Consider the following 19,962-nt stretch of genomic DNA (forward strand, 5'->3'; position numbering starts at 1 on the left):
GGCCTGCATGTCCGCCACCATGAGCGAGTACGTGCCGCAGATGGTGGAGGCCCTGAAGGTGATAGCCAGGAACACTGGTGGCAGAGACCTGCCAGTGGTCCCGGAGCGTGGCACTGCACCCCAAGATGCCGCACCCCAATTGCCAATGACACATGAGAACCAGGAGGAAGATCTTGCTTCTGGCTCGGAGCACATTCCCACCTCGGGACCATCCTCTCCCGTATCCATCCAAGCAGCGGTTCTGCCGTCATCACCCACAATGAAGCAGCGCCTGAGGAGCTCCTCGGCCAGGCGGCTTGGAGTCAGGAGGGGAAGAGGAAGGGGTAGACGTGGGGAGGAGAAGCGGGGCGGGGGAAAGGAAAGTGAAGTGTATGGCCACAGATGTTGTCTTGGTCACAGTATTTTCATGTTGTTGTTGCTATTTTGTTGGGAGGTTTGTGGGGAGGAGGGCACCTTGTTACTTTGCATTTGTGTTCTATGTTTATGAAGTGTTGTTGGAAATGTTAAACATTGAATGAATTATATAAATGTTATAGATTTGTTGTGGAGTGGGGTGGGATGTTTTTTACAGTTATAATTATGATTCCTTACAAATGTTCTCATTAAATGTTTTTTATTTAATATAACCTTGTGGCGCAATGTCTCAGATAGCTGCACCGTTACACACTGGTGATTCCTTAACATGAAAGGGGATAATTAAACTTAACTTGAATCAACTTAAACTTTAACTGTCACCAAGGTAATGCACAGCATTCATGTATGAGCTGCAGACACATTAGTCTTGCAGCTTTGTAAATACCACCAACGTTATTTCAAGCAAACGCTCATTTATGAGCCGCTGACGCAAGAGTCTTGCAGCTACGTAGCCACCACGGGCCCTTTCCTGTGGTCTAGAGGGGGCCGGGGGCATGGTTTCATCGTCAGCTGACCTGAGTTCAGCGTCCACCTCCTTGTCCTCCTCTTCCTCTCTCTCCTGAGGTGGACCAACAGACCCTTCTGGCAATTCTTGTCCCCTCCTGATGTTGTGCAGCTTGCAGCACACCACCATGAATTGAGCTACCTGGTATTGTAGCTCGCCTCCTGAGTGGTCCAGGTAACTAAAGTGCTGCTTAAGCAGTCCAATGGTATTTTCGATGAAATTGCGTGTGGCTCTGTGGCTCTCATTGTATCGCTTCTCGGCTTCTGTGTGGGTGTTACGCAGGGGATTCATCAGCCAGGAGGTGAGCCCATATCCTTTGTCACCAAGCATCCAGCATTGACCTTGTGGCTGACTGGTAAACATGTCAGATACAGCGCTCTCACGCAGGATGTGGGCATCATGGATGCTGCCTGGAAATTTTGCATTTACTGCCATTATAATTTGCTGGCGGTCAACAACGAGCTGCACATTCAGGGAGTGGAATACCTTTAGGTTCCGACAAACCTCTGCATCCTGAAAAGGTGCCCACATGGCAATGTGCGTATAGTCTATTGCTCCTTGCACTTTGGGGAAGTTTGCAATTCTGGAGAATCCTAGAGCCCTCTCAGTCTGTGCCTCCCTGGTCATGGGAAAGCTGATAAAGTCCATCCTGCGTGCGTAAAGGACTTCAGTCACTTGTCGAATGCAGCAATGTGTAGCATGCTGAGATATAGCGCAAATGTTGCCAGCTGAGGCCCGAAAGGAACCCGATGCGTAGAAGGCAAGTGCCGCAGTGACCTTGACCTCAACGGACAGTGCGGTTCTGATGGTGCTGGCAGGCTGCACATCTCCCCTGATGAGCTGGCATATCTCACTGATAACCTCTTTCTGGAAGCGCAGTCTTCTAAGGCATGTGTTATCAGACAAGTTCAGGTAAGACCGCTTCTCCCTGTAAGTGCATGAGATGCAAGGTCTCGTCCTCCTCAGCAGTCTGGCACATCTTTGATTAAGCACATAATGCGGTTGAATATACCTTCTGCCAGCTCTAGTCTGCAGCATGTGCGTAGTCATCAAGACAGGCTGAGAAATTGAAGGCCCCATTACAATAACTATCAGTATTATACCTATTGCCCATAAACAATAAATTTACCTGCTAAGTCACCTAAAATAAATTAAAATTGTCCACAGTATGATAAGATGTTTGTTCAGATTTTCAAATCACCTTAAAAGACCTCCAGAGTACATCAAAACTCCCCAGAAGTTAAAGCAGCCGTTTTTATGAACCGACCTCCAATTTACAAAATGGCGTCCATACCGCTGGGTTTAATTCAGGTGAGAGCAACTTTTTCTCAGCTGGTTTTTCGGCGAGCGATATTTTCGGCAATATGTGGGCGAGATGCCAAAAGTAACGCTCAGCAATACTATAGACGTTAGTTTCGGCCATTCTGATCTTTACGACAAAAAAAATGAGCGGGCGGTATTGTTAAATATCGGCGTTAAGTACATGACGAAAGTAACGCTGGCCGATAAGTGAGTGATAAGTGGGCATTAGTTTCCATTTTGTGCCTAAATGGGTGATATCTGGGCGTTATACCTCATCTCAGCATTAAAATGGACGTTAAGTGGGGGGTATCGATACAAAAAAAGTGGAAAGTCTAGCCCAATGCGAAAGAACAGATATTGCAAGACAGCCTTTGCAGCACATTTCAGTCGCCATCACACAGAAGTATCACCTGCATATTTCTGCTTCCAGCCCCTCCCTGGAGTCCATGCTCCCAGCACATGACATCACCAATGCTGGGAGGCCGCAATATTAATTTGCCTCTGTCCTGATAATCTTGGCCAAATGGAGAGCGTGATTATTACAGGTGTAATATACTTGGGTAGAACAAACAAAAGGACAGAGGCACATTGAGTTGCTAGTCCATGTGCTTGCTTTATTTCACCAGAGCGAACTGAGCATGCTCATACCAAACCATCTGATAATATATTACACTGCTTCCCCCCTTATTTCCCTCTCAAATACAACAAATCTTGTATCGCTCCAACCCTCTTCTCAATCTTCCTCGCTGCCGTGTTCCACTTCACTGTAAACAAGCTCCCGCTGGAGTGGAACTAAACTACAGAACCAGTGGGAAGCTGTTTAACCTATGCCGCCTCCAGGCCAGGTCCAAGATCGCCCAAACCTCTGTCTTCAACTGCAGTATGGGGACGATGCCTGCACCTGCGCAAATTCTGAGGCTGAACTCCAGGATACAGTCGATGTATTCACCGAGGCATATGAAAGCATGGGCCTTACGCTTAACGTCCATAAGACAAAGGTCCTCCACCAGCCTGTCATCGCCGCACAGCACCGTCCCCCAGTCATCAAGGTTCACGGCGCGGCCCTCGACAATGTGGGCTACTTCCCATACCTCGGGAGCCTCTTGTCAACAAAGGCAGACATTGATGCAGAGATTCAACATTGCCTCCAGTGCGCCAGTGTAGCCTTCGGCCGCCTGAGGAAAAGAGTGTTCAAAGACCAGGCCCTCAAACCTACCACCAAGTTCAAGGTCTACAGGGCTGTAATAATACCCGCCCTCCTGTATGGATCAGAGGCATGGCCGACTTAAAGAAGACACATCAAGTCGCTGGAGATATATCACCAACAATATCTCCGCAAGATCCTGCAAATCCCCTGAGAGGACAGACGCACCAACATCAGTGTCCTCGCCCAGGCTAACATCCCCAGCATTGAAGCACTAACCACAGTCGATCAGCTTCGCTGGGCAGGCCACTTAGTTCGCATGCCAGGCACAAGACTCCCTAAGCAATTGCTCTATGCGGAGCTCCTTCATGGCAAATGAGCCAAAGGTGGGCAGCGGAAACCTTACAAGGAGACCCTCAAAGCCTCCCTGGTGAAACGGGACATCACCACTGACAACTGGGAGACCCTGGCTGAAGACCGCCCTAGGTTGAGAAAGTGCATCCGGGAGGGCGTTGAGCTCTTCGAATCTCAACGCTGCGAGCATGAAGAGGTCAGGTGCAGGCAGCGGAAGGAGCGTGTGGTAAATCAATGCCACCCTCCCTTCCCCTGACGAATATCTGTCCCACCTGTGACAGGGTCTGTGGCTCTCGTGTTGGACTGTTCAGCCACCAAAGAACTCACTTTAGGAGTGGAAGCAAGTCTTCCTCGATTCTGAGGGACTGCCTATGATGACAACTGTTATACTCGAAATAAATGGTGAGGCTGAGTACTGTGTATAATGAGCAAGTGTGACCTTAGCTCCTTTATTAAGATTCCAGAGTGCAGGTACCTCGCGGGTGACCTGCTTAAATACTGTGCTCACAAGGGATGCTGGGATCCCTTGGTACTCCAACAGGTGGTCAGATGTAATGCAGGTTACAAAAGGTTTAATAAATAACATCAATCCCCATGAAGTCAACAGTACAATTATTTACAAGGTGAGACGATCTGGGGCTTTACGCTCCCTTGTCTATCGTCTCGTTACAAATGCGGGTTTGGGTGGTTTGGTCAGCTCTTCACTGGGCTGTTGGGCAGCTGGCCTTGCCGGGCTGCTGGGGATGATGAATTTGGTTTTGTGGTCAACTATGATGCTAGTTACCACTTGTGTGTGTGTTGGAAGGTCAAAGTTGCTGGTTGTTCGTAGGTGTTGGTGAACCGCAATTTTATTTGGTCCAAATGTTTTCTGTGTGTTTGTCCATTGGTCAGTTTGACCTGAAACACTCTACTCCCCTTGTTGGCTGTGATCGTGCCAGCAAGCCATTTGGGATCATGTCCATAATTGAGCACAAACACAGAATCATTGATCTCAATATCGCGTGACAAATTTACGCGGTCATGGTACACACTTTGTTGATGCCGCTTGCCCTCCACGTGATCATGGAGTTAAGGGTGGACAAGAGGGAGCCTTGTTTTAAGCACTCTTTTCTTGAGCAGCTCGGCTGGGGGATCCCCGGTGAGTGAGTGGGGTCTGGTGCGGTAGCTGAGCAGCACTCGGGACAACCGGGTCTGCAGGGAGCCTTCCGACACACGTTTCAAGCTTTGCTTGATGGTCTGAACTGTCCAAGCCCGCATCCAATGGCCAGGCGGAATGAACGGGGCAGATGTGACATGTTTAATCCGGGTGCGGGTCATGAATTCCTTGAATTCAGCACTGGTGAAGCACGGCCCATTGTCGCTGACTAGGACATCCGGCAAGCCGTGCATGACAAACATGGCTCAAAGGCTTTCAATGGTGGCCGTGGATGTGCTTCCAGACATTAATGCACATTCAATCTATTTTGAGTAAGCGTCCACAACAACCAAAAATATTTTGCCCAGAAATGGGTCCGCATCGTCTGCATGAATCCTCGACCACGGTTTGGAGGGCCATGACCACAAACTTAGCGGTGTCTCGCTGGGTGCATTGCTCAACTGAGAGCAAGTGTTGCACAGGCGCACGAATGATTCTAAATCTGAGTCGATGCCGGGCCACCACACATGGGATCTGGCTATAGCTTTCATCATTACGATGCCTGGGTGGGTGTTGTGCAATTCACATATGAATGTGTCTCTGCCTTTCTTGGGCAAGACCATGCGATTGCCCCACAATAGACAGACCGCCTGCAGGGACAACTCGTCTTTGTGTCTGTGGAATGGTTTAATTGCCTCTTGTTTCTCCACTGGGATGCCGGACCAGCTCCCATGGAGGACACAGTTTATTACCAAGGACAGTAAAGGATCCTGGCTGGTCCAGGTCCTGATCTGGCGGGCCATAACGGGGGACTTTTCCTTCTCAAATGCCTCCATGACCATGAGCAAGTCCACTGGCTGTGCCATTTCCACCCCGGTGGTGGGCAATGGTAGCCGACTGAGAGCATCTGCGCAGTTCTCTATGCCTGGTCTGTGGCGGATTACATAGTTGTAAGCCGACAGCGTGAGCGCCCATCTTTGGATGTGGGCAGAGGCATTGATATTAATCCCTTTGCTCTCAGAGAACAGCGGTATGAGCATCTTGTGATCAGTTTCAAGCTCAAACTTGAGGCCAAATAAGTACTGGTGCATTTTTTTTACCCCGTAAACACATGCCAGAGCCTCTTTTTCAACCATGCTGTAGGTCCTTTCGGCCTTGGATAAACTCTTGGATGCATAAGCGACCGGTTGCAAAATCCCCGATTCGTTAGCCTGTTGTAACCACACCCGACCCCATATGACGACGCATCGCAAGCTAGCACTAATCGTTTACATTGGTTGTACAGGATAAGCAGTTTGTTCGAACACAATAGACTTCTGGCTTTCTTAAAGGCAGCCTCTTGTGAATTCCCCCATACCCAGTTGTCTCCTTTGTGCAGTAGCGCATGTAGGGGTTCTAGCAAAGTGCTTAACCCAGGTAGGAAATTACCGAAATAGTTAAGGAGTCCCAGGAACAACCGCAGCTCCCTCACGTTCTGTGGTCGCGGCGCGTTCTTGGTGTCGGTGGGTCTGATGCCGTCTGCTGCAATTCTCCTTCCTAAGAATTCGACATCCTGTGCCAGGAAAACACACTTCGAGCGTTTCAACCTAAGCCCTTCGCGATCCAATTGACTAATACCCTCCTCCAGATTCTTCAAGTGCTCCATGGTGTCCCGACCTGTAATTAATATGTCGTCCTGTAGTGGGGAAAATGCTTGAAACTATCATTCAGGAAGAAATAGCGGGACATCTAGATAGGAATAGTGCAATCAAGCAGACGCAGCATGGATTCATGAAGGGGAAATCATGTTTAACTAATTTACTGGAATTCTTTGAGGATATAACGAGCATGGTGGATAGAGGTGTACCGATGGATGTGGTGTATTTAGATTTTCAAAAGGCATTCGATAAGGTGCCACACAAAAGGTTACTGCAGAAGATAAAGGTATGCTGCGTCAGAGGAAATGTATTAGCATGGATAGAGAATTGGCTGGCTAACAGAAAGCAGAGAGTCGGGATAAATGGGTCCTTTTTGGGTTGGAAATCGGTGGTTAGTGGTGTGCCACAGGGATTGGTGCTGGGACCACAACTGTTTACAATATACATAGCTGACCTGGAAGAGGGGACAGAGTGTAGTGTAACAACATTTGCAGATGATACAAAGATTAGTGGGAAAGCAGGTTGTGTAGAGGACACAGAAAGGCTGCAAAGAGATAGGTTAAGCGAATGGGCTAAGGTTTGACAGATGGAATACAATGTCGGAAAGTGTGAGGTCATCCAGCTTGGGAAAAAAAACAGTAAAAGGGAATATTATTTGAATGGGGAGAAATGACAACATGCTGAGGTGCAGAGAGACCTGGGAGTTCTTGTGCATGAATCCCAAAAAGTTAGTTTGCAGGTGCAGCAGGTAATCAGGAAGGCGAATGGAATGTTGGCCTTCATTGTGAGAGGGATGGAGTACAAAAGCAGGGAGGTCCTTCTGCAACTGTATAGGGTATTGGTGAGGCCGCACCTGGAGTACTGTGTGCAGTTTTGGTCACCTTACTTAAGGAAGGATATACTAGCTTTGGAGGGGATACAGAGACGATTCACTCGGCTGATTCCGGAGATGAGGGGGTTACCTTATGATGATAGATTGAGTAGACTGGGTCTTTACTTGTTGGTGTTCAGAAGGATGAGGGGTGATCTTATAGAAACATTTAAAATAATGAAAGGTATAGACAAGATAGAGGCAGAGAGGTTGTTTCCACTGGTCGGGGAGACTAGAACTAGGGGGCACAGCCTCAAAATACGGGGGAGCCAATTTAAAACCGAGTTGAGAAGGAATTTCTTCTCCCAGAGGGTTGTGAATCTGTGGAACTCTCTGCCCAAGGAAGCAGTTGAGGCTTGCTCATTGAATGTATTCAAGTCAGAGATAGATAGATTTTTAACCAATAAGGGAATTAAGGTTTACGGGGAGCGGGCGGGTAAGTGGAGCTGAGTCCACTGCCAGATCAGCCATGATCTTGTTGAATGGCGGAGCAGGCTCGAGGGACTAGATGTCCTACTCCTGTTCCTAATTCTTATGTTCTGATGTAAGACCATTCTACAAGGAACCGACTTTAACAGGCTCTCCGTGTTCCACTGGAAAATTGCCGCGGCCGACCAAATCCCGAACGGGCACCAGTTGTAGATAAACAGACCTTTGTGCGTGTTGATGCAGGTGAGGCCTTTCGAAGACTCCTCCAGCTCCTGTGTCATGTAGGCCGAGGTCAGGTCCAGCTTGGTGAACGTCTTCCCTCCTGCCAAGGTTGCAAATAGGTCATCTGTCTTGGGTAGCGGGTACTGGTCCTGCAGCGAGAAACGGTTAATCGCTACTTTATAGTCCCCACAAATAGTTACCTTGCTGTCACCTTTAAGTACCGGGACAATTGGACTAGCCCATTCATTGAATTCCACCGGCGCGATGATGCCTTCGCACTGCAGCCTGTCCAGCTCAATTTCCACTTTCTCACGCATCATATATGGTAATGCCCATGCCTTGTGGTGGATGGGTCGCGTACCGGGAACCAAATGGATCTGCACTTTCGCCCCTGAGAAGCTTCCAATGCGTGGCTTGAACAACGATGGAAATCTGCTCAGAATCTGGGCACATGAGGTGTCGTCAACGGACGAAAGTGCTCGGATGTCATCCCAGTTCCAGTGGATTTTTCCCAGCCAGCTTCTGACAAACAGTATGTGGCCATCTCCTGGCACGATCCACAGCGGGAGTTCTTGTACTGCTCCATCATAGGAGACTTTGACTTCTGCACTGCCAATTACAAGGATTAGTTCCTTGGTCTATGTCCTTAGTTTGGTGTGAATGGGGCTGAGCTTGGGCCTGTGTGCCTTGTTGCACCACAGCCTGTCGAAGGCCTTTTTACTCATTATGGACTGACTCGCACCTGTGTCCAGTTCCATAGATACTGGAATTCTGTTCAGTTCAGCTTTCAACATTATTGGTAGACATTTCATAGTGAATGTGTGTACCCCGTACACTTCTGCCTCCTCGATACGAGTCTCCAATTCAGCCTGATCCACAGTGGATCGATCTTCCTCTGCAACATGGTGGTTTGCAGGGTGTGCAGGGTTTGCAACTCGCCTGCACAGTCGCTGGAGGTGTCCCATTGTTCTGCAGGCATTGCGCGCATAGTACTTGAGTGGCATTGATGGGCCCAATTGTCATGTATTCAACCAGCAATGTAACCCATGTATACTCTGACCTAAGTTGTACACTGTGAGAACAATGACCACTAGGTGGTGAACTTGTGGGAGACACCCCTAACCTGGAGCTTCAGATATAAAAGGGGAAGCTCCACCCACTTCCTGCAGTTGAGTGCTAAGGAATAAAGGACAGGTCACAGACTGACCTTCTCTCAAGCATGGGCCTCGTGTGCATTTATACTGTACAGTAAGGACAAGAAACTGGGATTTAAACCACGCGAGCATGGCCACTAGCAGAACAGACGAGAGGTACTGTGTTAAGGAATGGTTGGGACAGAGATTCAACATTGTTAAAGCAGCACACAGTTCTCCAGGCAGAAAGAGGCTACGGGATGGTAGAAAAGGAGGCACTCGCATGTGTATATGCGGTTAAGAAAATGCACCAGTACCTGTTTGGCAGAAAATTTGAGCTGGAGACAGATCACAAACCCCTAACGTCTCTTTTGGCTGACAACAAGGCCATAAATACAAACGCATCGGCCTGCATACGGAGGTGGGCACTCACGTTAGCCGCCTATGTCTACACAATTCGGCACAGACCGGGCACCGAAAACTGCACCAATGAACTCAGCAGGCTCCCACTAGCCACCACTGAGGGGGCTACCGAGCATGCTGCTGAGATGGTCATGGCTGTTGAAGCTTTCGGAAGCGAAGGCTCACCTGTGACAGCCGTCAGATTAAAGTCTGGACAAATAGAGACCCGCTATTGTCTCTAGTCAAGAAATGTGTCCTGAATGGGGACTGGGCAGCCACGTACAGGGCATGCCCTGAGAATTTTAAACCATTTCACAGGCGCAGGGATGAACTCGCGATTCAGGCCGATTGCCTACTGTGGGGAAACCGCGTAGTCATGCCCCAGATTGGCAGAGAGGTGTTCATCAGAGAACTTCACAATGAGCACCCGGGCATTGTCATAATGAAGGCAATTGCCAGGTCACACGTTTGGTGGCCAGGGATAGACGCAGATCTGGAACTTTGTGTTCGCAGGTGCAACACGTGTGCCCAGCTGGGCAATGCGCCCAGGGAGGCCCCCCTTAGCCCCTGGCCATGGCCCGCCAAGCCTTGGTCACGCATCCATGTGGACTACGCAGGTCCTTTCATGGGAAAAATGTTTTTGGTTGTAGTAGACGCCTACTCCAAATGGATCGAGTGTGACATTTTAAATTCAAGCACATCCTCTGCCACGGTAGAAAATCTACGGGCAATGTTCACCGCCCACGGTCTACCGGACATCTTGGTCAGCGACAATGGCCCGTGCTTCACAAGCACTGAATTCCAGGATTTCATGGCAGGCAATGAAATCAACCATGTCAGAATGGCACCGTTCAAGCCGGCCTAAAACGGCCAGGCAGAACGAGCAGTGCAGATAATCAAACAGGGGATGCTCAGAATCCAAGGGGGTTCCATACAAAGCCGTTTATCATGCTTCCTGTTGGCCTACAGATCCTGACCACACTCGCTCACAGGGATTCCATCCGCAGAGCTGCTAATGAAAAGGACGCTCAAAACCCGGTTATCCCTTATACACCCCACCATGAAAGAAATTGTCGAGAGCAGGCGCCAGTCACAATATGACTACCATGACAGGAATGCGAGGGCGCGATGTATTGATGTAAATGACCCTGTTTTTGTCCTCAACTACGCTGCAGGGCCCAAATGGCTCGCAGGTACTGTGATTGCCAAAGAGGGAAATAGGATTCTGGTAGTTAAACTTACCAATGGACAAATCTGTCGCAAACATGTGGATCAAACAGAAAGGAGGTTCAGCAACCCCATAGAAGAAGCAGAGGAAGAACACAATATAGAGTTCACTCCTTCACAGGTGACCAAACACAGGGACTAAAGGGAGGAGAGCCCAGTCACTGTGGGCAGTCCGGATAGGCCTGAGGCACCGCAAACAGCAGACACTCAGGCCAGCGCCCAACAACCGGAGTCCCAACTCAGGCGCTCTACAAGAGAACGTAAATCACCAGAGAGACTCAACCTGTGATCCCAATAAGACTTTGGGCGGGGAGGTGATGTCATGTATTCAACCAGCAATGTAACCCATGTATAAACTGACCTAAGTTGTACACTGTGAGAACAATGACCACTAGGTGGTGAACTTGTGGGAGACACCCCTAACCTGGACCTTCAGATAAAAAAGGGGAAGCTCCACCCAATTCCTGCACTTGAGTACTAAGGAATAAAGGACAGGCCACAGACTGACCTTCTATCAAGCATGGGCCTCGTGTGCATTTATACTGTATAGTAAGGACGTATCACCGATGATCACCTCCCCACCGACAACAATGTGCTAACTGCCTCGCATTAACGATTGATGGCGGACTCTGGGTCATCTGAGGTCGTGCAGCAGCAGCCGACATGTACGTTCTGTAATATATATTTCTGCTCGAAAATGACGTTACTTTGTGCACAGTACTGGCCGAAACCTCTTTACTCTGCAAAATCTGCTTGGTGTTGTCACTGGTGGACATAAATGCCTGGGCTATCATTATGTCTTTGCTTAGATTCGGAGTTTCAACAGCCAACAGTTTGCGCAGGATTGTCTCATGTCCAATGCCCAGTACAAAACAGTCTCTTCGCATTTGTTCTAGGAATCCCTCAAGTTCGCAATGTCCTACAAGGCGCCTTAGTTCGGCGACATCGCTCGCCACTTCCTGGCCCTCCGACCATTGACACGTGTAGAACCGTTATCTCGACATCAAAACGCTTTCCTTAGGATTTAGGTGCTCCCGGACCAGCGTACACAATTCTTCATAGGATTTAATTGTTGGTTCCCAGAGCTAGAAGATTCTTCATGAGGCCATAGGTTGTTGCTCCACAGACAGTAAGGAGGATCGCCCTTCGTTTGGCAGCATTCTCATCCCCTTCCAGCTCGTTGGCCACAAAGTATTGGTCAACTCTCTCCACGAAAGCCTCCCAATTGTCCCCTTCTGAGAACGTCTCCAGGATACCAACTGTTCTTTGCATTTTCGCGCGGTTATTCGTTACCTCTTCGCCAATTGATAAACTCATAATAAAGGATGAAACTGAGTACTGTGAAAAATGAGCAAGTGTGACCTTAGCTCCTTTAATAAGACTCCAGATGCAGGTACCTCATGGGTGGCCTGCTTATATATAAGTGCTCCCAAGGGATGCTGGGACCCCTTGGGACTCCAACAGGTAGGCCCTCTGATGGTAGTGTGATACAGGTTGCAAGGGTTAAATATATAACACACCCTGAGCAGGTCGCTGAGTTCATTATGGTGGGCTGCATATTGCATAAACTAGCTATGAGGAAGGATAACAATTGCCAGATGGGACCACCAGTCCACCTCAAGGGAGAGGGGAGGAGGAAGAGGGATGATGAGGAGGAGGACGAGGACCTCGAGGAGGACAATCAGCCTGGTGATGAACCCATGGCCCCACATCCGTCCGCAACACTAGAAAAGTCCCGCCTTGCGTCAGCAGCTCATAAATGAACAGCTTGCGTGAACCTACATTGGTGACAGTTCCAGTTGCACTACGTTTCATCCTTGCCTGGCCATAGCCATTGTTTCCAACCATTGTACTAATGTTTTACCTTATGTTATTAGAAGACACTTCAGGACAATTGTAAAATTAAATAAAAATGTTTAATAATTGAAGACGAATGTAAAAATTTTTTGAACAAACATATATAACACATCCCACCCTCAACAGTCAACATCATTTGTAACACAACAATATAACAACACCCTCCCAATCAGTGAACATTCAACAAAATGTATTTTTAACAACAATATACAGCACCCTGCGGCCACGCTTCCCTCCTGCACCTTGACCCCCTCCTTGTATTAACCCATCGTTTAACTCCCCGAGTAATGGGACCAAGATGTCGAGGCCTGCTGCTGTGTGTGCGGGGGAGGGGATGGGTGACGTCAGCAGAAACACCTCAGTGGCTGGAGGAGAAGGTGTTTCTGAAAAAAAGTCTTCCGAGTCAGAAGGAAGTTCTTCCTGTCTCGCATCTGTCATGGTGCTTGGTGGGACGGCACCTTGGGGTGCAGTGCCATCTCCCGAAACCATCACAAGCTGCAAGGCATCGACAGAGTCGGTTGTTCGCCCCATTGCCGCAACTATGCGCTCCATGCCCTCCGTTATTCATGCACACAGTGTGGCAATGTTGCCAGTCAACCCACCAAGCGCCCGGAGGAGCTCTCGACCTATGTCTACGCTCGCCCTTGACAGCGAGACCATGTCCTCATTTGGATCTGCCCATTGCAGCACGTGCCTACCTCACCGACTCAGCATCCGTGGGGTTGGCATGAGCACTGGATGCATTGGAGCGGCCTGGTGTAAGCAGCTTTGCCCGGCTACTTCATCTGTTGACGATGTGGCCGCAGGTCCCACAGATGAAAGCTGGTCATCTTCCTCCTCCTTGGTTTCTTCTTCTGCACCTGTGGTGATGACCACCTGTAGCAGCAAAGTGGTTGTTGCAGGGGCCTCCCTTTGTGCCTTGGGAATCTGGGTAGCTGCAAAACATAATTGAGATTATTAGAAGAGAAGGGTAGACATGAGAATGCTTGTGCTGCACTGGCATATGTATGAGGAGAACACTACTACAATAAACATGAACGAGAGACATTACATATGATTAACCTGAGAGTACAGAAGCTGCATACATAACATTACATCATTCATATATTATAATGAAATGCCATTAAATTACTTTAAATTACCACTGCTTTACCACTGCTTTATACATTACTCACATAGTGCAACAACGGGATCTGCACCAACACGGGTGGCAGAACGGTTCTGGGTGCCCACTAGTGCTGTGCACATCCCTCCAAATCAGTGAGCGGGTGCAGCTCAGCAGGGCCTCCTCCACTGCACCTCTGCTCTGCCCGATTCTTAGATATCTTCCTCTGCAAACGTGACACGAGCATGGCATAAGCTAATTGACTAGATACTATTACGAAAACACAACAGATATTGTAATCAACAATTCGTCACCCCGCATTCTATTCATTGATAACTTTAACATTATATGCTAATACGGTTTGTATCCACAATGGATGCATGGTTATAACATCTACGTTCAGAGAAAATATTTTATAAGATCATGTTTAGGAACTAATGCTTCATACCAAACATATCGCGTACAATCTCCACGAAAGGCCCATCAACGGGCCATGCCATTCGGCACCTGAGGGGAGGTAGGCGGTTTATTTGAATCAATGGAGGTTCCCCCGGGGCAGCGGGGGTGGAATCAGGACCACTAGTGAGCTCGGTAATGACAGGAGTTTAATGGGAGGGGGCACCTGTGTGTCCATGGGCTGTGCTCGGAGACCTCCGTGTGGCCAGAGCTAATGTCCCAAAGTGTCCCAGGGCAGACAGTGAGCCAGGGCAGCTCTCCCCCAGTCCAGGCTGGGTCACTATATGAGTGACAGCAGCCGGAGAGACTCACATAGTCTGGGTAAAGGTGACCGGACCCCTCAGTGCTCAGTCGTGCCTCATCCACCATCCTAACCAAAAAGGAGACGGTGCCCAAGTTAAAGACTTGCTCACAACACACAAGAATTCTCCTTCTAAACTAACGTGGTAGAAATGCCAAATGTTTGCAGTCTGTCTGTTTCCAATCATTCCTTTAAATAATAATAATTAATACTGTTGATTAAATGTAGGCAAAATTAGACTTCTAGGGTGCAGGTTCCAACCCCAGTCCAAATCTTAGCAGGGAAGCTACCCAAGATTACCCAGCTTAATTACAATCTGGCAGATATACATTCTAATTAATTCAATGGATCATTACAATTTAAAATGTAATAATTTAATACTTACTCTTGCTGAAGCAACCAGGCTGCTCCACCTCTTGCGGCACTGGTCTGCCTCACGACTATCGTGGGACACTGAAGATACAATGGCGGCGATATCGCACCATATTTTTTGATAGGTGCTGCAAGGGGGAGGATTCCCACGCCCACCCCGGGTTCATTGTCCCCAACGACTTTCCACCTCATTTATGGGGGCCTCATTCGCTTCATCCAAAAAGGCTTTCGCCCACCTTCTCCCTGACAGTTCCTCCTCATGGACACTTGTATCGCTGGACATATTTTTATAAAACAGCTCCAAGATTTAAGAATAAACAGACAATACTCAAATTACAACTATCAACTCCGATGATTGCTCTTGTTTCTCTCTCCTTCTCTCTCTCCCCCTCTCTGACTCTTCTGAGCATGGCGCAGATGACTCCTGAACTCCCGAACGCGGGAAAACTTCTTTACTAAAAAAAACGCGCATGCGCAGAACGACCGCTGCTATGATGCCAGCCTTGCATGACTGAATACATCGCTAAGGCCCATTTCACATCAGTAAGGCGATCGCCCAAAATAAAAAGATGAAACTAGCGGTCTTTAAAATGGGCGATATTCCAGCAATCCTGAAAAATAAACAAACACTAGGGATTAGAACCTCCACTTTTTTTGCATGCTTAATGCCCACTTAAGGCCATTTTACCGCTGAAATGATGTATAACGCCCATATATCGCCCATTTTGGCACAAAATGGAAACTGACAGGCATTTTTAGGAAACTTATCACTGAGCGTTACTTTCTCCATGTACTTAATGCCGGGAAAAAATATTACCGCCCGCCCACTTTTTTGGGGCAGAATCATTGAATTAGCTAAATCAATGCCCATAACATCAGCAGCGTTACTTTCCGCGTGGAATTAATGCCGGGATTCAATAATACCGCCCGCCCATTTTTTTTTGTCGTAAAGAGCACATTTGGCGAAACTAACTGTTGCGCAAGCGGCAATTTCACTAGTCGTGTGACTAGTATTTGCCTGCGATGGTTCCTGAGTTAAATACCAAATTGCACACTGGACAAATGACAGTATCGTTAATGTTCATTTAATACAGGAAAAGTACAAGACTCAGTACTTATACTCTATAATTCTCCGATAGAGAAGAAGTACAAGACTCACTACTTATACTCTATAGTTCCCCAATACAGAAGAAGTACAAGACTCACTACTTATACTCTATTTAATTCTGCTTAACTCTGCAGAAAGGCGTTCCAAAAGGTGTTCTATTCCGCTCAAAATACTAACTCTGTTCAACTCAACATAGTTACCCAATACGCCCGTGTGATCAATCCGGTCCTGACACTGTTCCTTCAAGGATCGCTCCCTGGTCCCTGCTTCTGTCAAGTGTTGTTCCCGGGTTCTCGCTCTGGACTGTCCGAGCTTGTCTATCTTTATACCTTTTTTGTCCCTCATTTAACCATGTGTGTTGCTATTAATTGCCTGCTTGTTTCTACAAGATACAGAGACATTCTGTTGTTATCTCAACTTGTCTCTCGCCTCCAAAAGTTAATACCAAGTCGGGAATCTCCCTTCCCATGTGTAAACATTATCTTGATCAATGAAATCCTTTATTACCACCCCTTACTGTGTCCACAGCTGGTCCTGTTATGGTAACTCCCTCTTGTCCGTTGGCCTTCAATCTGTTATTCCTACACCTGCCCTTTTGTTCGGTCATTAGCAATTGCCGGAACTTTATTAATTGGCATTCAGTATTTACAAACTATCTCTTATCCAGGGCCACTCCTTTGAATTTAGCTTTATTATCCTGTAGCTTCCCAGCTGTTTTACAACTTTACCTCATCTCTTATCTCATTGACTCGGAGGTTAATGCCTGCTTGTTTTTTGTGCAAGAGAGTTTATTAGTTTTTTAGACCCCAGGTCTGAACTAACTTCTTAAGCCTTTCTGATATTTCCACACTAACGCCCAGGAGATCAACCACTGTACTTTCACCACCTCGCACACATATCGCCCACAATATTGCTCGTCCAAAAGAAATGCCCAGAAAAAGTGGAACTGTTCTGAACTAAAGCCAGCGGTGTGGCTGCCATTTTTTTAAATCGCAGGTCGCTTCATTCAAAAGGCTGCCTCAACTTCGGGGAAGTTTGCATTGACTCTGCAGTTCTTCTCAGGTGAAGTGAACATCTCAACAGACATATTTTCAGACTCTGGACTATTGGGGCTTTACTCCAGGTGTATTTTAGTGAGGAAATCATTGCTTCTGATCAATCGCTATAATACTTTGGATGCAATGGGACCAACAAACAATAACAGTGCTTAAGCAGCGCTTCAGATGTCTTGACCACTCAGGAGGGGAGCTAAATACAACCCTGAGCAAGTAGGTAAATTTGTGGTCGTGTACTCGATGCAACACAACCTGGCTATCATGAAGGACCAAGAATTGCCAGAAGGGACTGATACTCCACCTCAGGAGAGAGAGGAAGAGGACGACGAGGGGCTGGACGCTGACCTAGGGCCAGACAATCAGGCTGGCTGTGCAACCATGCCCACGACCCTTTGCAGGAAAGGGCCCGTGGTGGCTACATAGCTGCAAGACTCTTACGTGAGGAGCTGATATCTGAACGACTTGCCTGAAAGAACGTTGCTATGAGTGACAACGCTGACACACTGCTGTGTGTGTGCAGCTCAGACATTACTGGTGCCCATTACCTTGGTGCCAGTTAAAGTTTACGTTGATTGATGTTAAGTTTTATTTAACCCTTTCATGTTAAGGAATCACCAGTGTGTAACGGTCCAGCTATCTGAGACAATGCGCAACAAGGTTATGTTCAATAACAAAAGTTTTATACCAACATTGGTCTGAAATCATAAGTATCACAGGCAATAACACCCAACCCCCGCCCACACCCTACTTTTTCCACCATTGACATCAATCAAATGTTCAACATGTCCAACAACACAGAATACAAAGGCAAAGCAGGAGCATGGTCCCCAGCCCCCATACATTACAACAAATTGCATACACCCAGATGGAGATATAATACAGCCATTATCTGTGGACATGCACCTCACTTTCCTTCCCCCCTCCCCTTCTTCTCCCCACATCTACCCCTTCCCCTCCTCGCTCCACGGCGCCTGGCCGAGGAACTCCTCAGGCGGTGTCTCATTGGGGGGGTGAAGGCAGATGCGTTAGTTGCACGGGTACGGGAGCGGGGGGTGCCGAGGGGGCAGCATACTCTGATGTAGAAGCAGGATCTTGGTCCTTGCTCTCATCTGTCGTTCACAGTGGTGGTGCAGAACCTAGGGGTGGAGTGCTGTGCTCAGGGACCACTGGGATGCCTGTGCCAGCAGTGTTCCTGGCTATCGCATTCAGGACCTCCGCCATCCATGGAATGTACTTGATCATGGTGGCCAGATGTCGGGATATGCCCCCCAATGCTTCGATGAGCTGGTCACCAATGTCTACAGTCCTCCTGGACAACTTGTACCATCTCTCCACCGTCATGTGACGCTCGTGGAACAGACCTGTCGCATCCACGAAACCTCCGCGGGGTCGGCACCATCCTGGGGACAAATGGGGTGTCCTGTGATAAGGTGCTTGGGACCGGTACCTCCAGAGTGGAGGTGGGAATGATCGGAGGACTATTAGATGGCCTTGGGGTGGAATGGCTTCTGGAGCATGGCGATGCAGGTTCCTCGAAGTCCACACTCTCATCCGTGGAGAACAGACCCAGTAGATTGACGGGCAAGAATCGGAGCTCCTCAGTACCAGATGTTGGATCGTCCGGAGAGTTGGGCCCCGCGCCCCCACCTTCTGGCATCTGTTAGATATGGCCCTCGAAGCTAAAGGGATCAAGGGGAATGGAGAGAAAGCAGGAAAGGGGTACTGAGGTGAATGGTCAGTCATGATCTTATTGAATGGTGGTGCAGGCTCGAAGGGCCGAATGGGCTACTCCTGCAGCTATTTTCTATGTTTCTATGTTTCTATTTTTCTATGTTGACTTGCCTTGGGATGCGCTGATGGCTGAGCTGCAAAACACAAATGAGGTTATTGGAGGAGAAGGGGGTGTTAGAGTCACAAGGTGAGTCCAGCACTACACACAGCATATGCACGACAAAAGCACCACCGCTCTCAAAATCATTGCGGATATCACATTTCATGACCATGCATTGCAATGATTTTCATTAGACCATCATTATTTCTATGACAATTTTAGAAATCATCTACCATATATGATTGTTCAGATATGAGTGGGTGTGGCATCTATTGACTTCACATCACGCAATGGTGTAAGCTTTACTCACGTGGCATCACTTCAGGGTCTGCAGATGCATCCATGGCTGTCTGGGGCTGCTTCCCCACGAGTGCGAGCATCCCGCTCCTCCATCTCAGTGTTGTCGCTGGTGACTGGTGGCCCCCCACTCGTTCGCCTCGGCACAGAACTCATCGTCGATAGCTTCTTCTGTAAAAGGTGACAGGATGACATGGCATGAGATCATTGCGTGCTATCATTGCTAGGTACTGTCACAGAGACTGATACAACACATAAATGACAGATGTAATCATGATTATTATGAAAATTATCATTTTTTACCTAAAGACGTACAACATGGCCGCAGGCTTTGAGTAAAACATTCCCGGTAAAAGTGAAAGACCTCACATCTGCTGATAGTCACTCATGACTGTTACAAATCAAATTATATAAATACATAAGTACATGTAAATCAATGTAATACTTACTCTTGTGGATCTCACAAGGTCATTCATCGTCTGCGGCATTGGTTGCCCTTTCGAACCTCGTTGATCGCCGACGAGACCACCTCTGCTATCTTGGCCCATATCTTTTGGTAGGCCTTTGGGGTGAGCTTCCCACACCCTCACTGTGTCAAATCACCCTAGCGTAACTCAACCTCCTGCAGAAGGGAGGCATTTGCTTCATTCGAGAACCTCCTGGCTCTTTGCGCCCTTCAATGTGCTCTTCTCCCACCTCACTGCCCTCTCCAGCGTCAGTCTCCACAGCGTGCTGTGATGCCTCCTCCTCTCTCTCCATTACAGGCCAAATTCAGGCAAATATGTGGCTGGTAACAGTACTTTTT

The 19,962-nt window shown here is 48.1% G+C and overlaps 1 long non-coding RNA gene across 1 annotated transcript; it reads right to left on the bottom strand.

Annotated features, from left to right (window-relative positions):
- Window positions 1–13,701: 13,701 nt before the first annotated feature.
- Window positions 13,702–19,246, bottom strand: LOC139262049 (uncharacterized). The gene is made up of 3 exons (XR_011592869.1): window positions 19,171–19,246; window positions 14,880–15,477; window positions 13,702–13,963 (listed from the first exon to the last, which is right to left on the bottom strand). It is a non-coding gene; the product is annotated as an uncharacterized lncRNA (long non-coding RNA).
- Window positions 19,247–19,962: the final 716 nt, after the last annotated feature.

Source organism: Pristiophorus japonicus, chromosome 4 (assembly GCF_044704955.1).
Source record: "Pristiophorus japonicus isolate sPriJap1 chromosome 4, sPriJap1.hap1, whole genome shotgun sequence".
In the NCBI taxonomy this organism is placed as follows: domain Eukaryota; kingdom Metazoa; phylum Chordata; class Chondrichthyes; family Pristiophoridae; genus Pristiophorus; species Pristiophorus japonicus.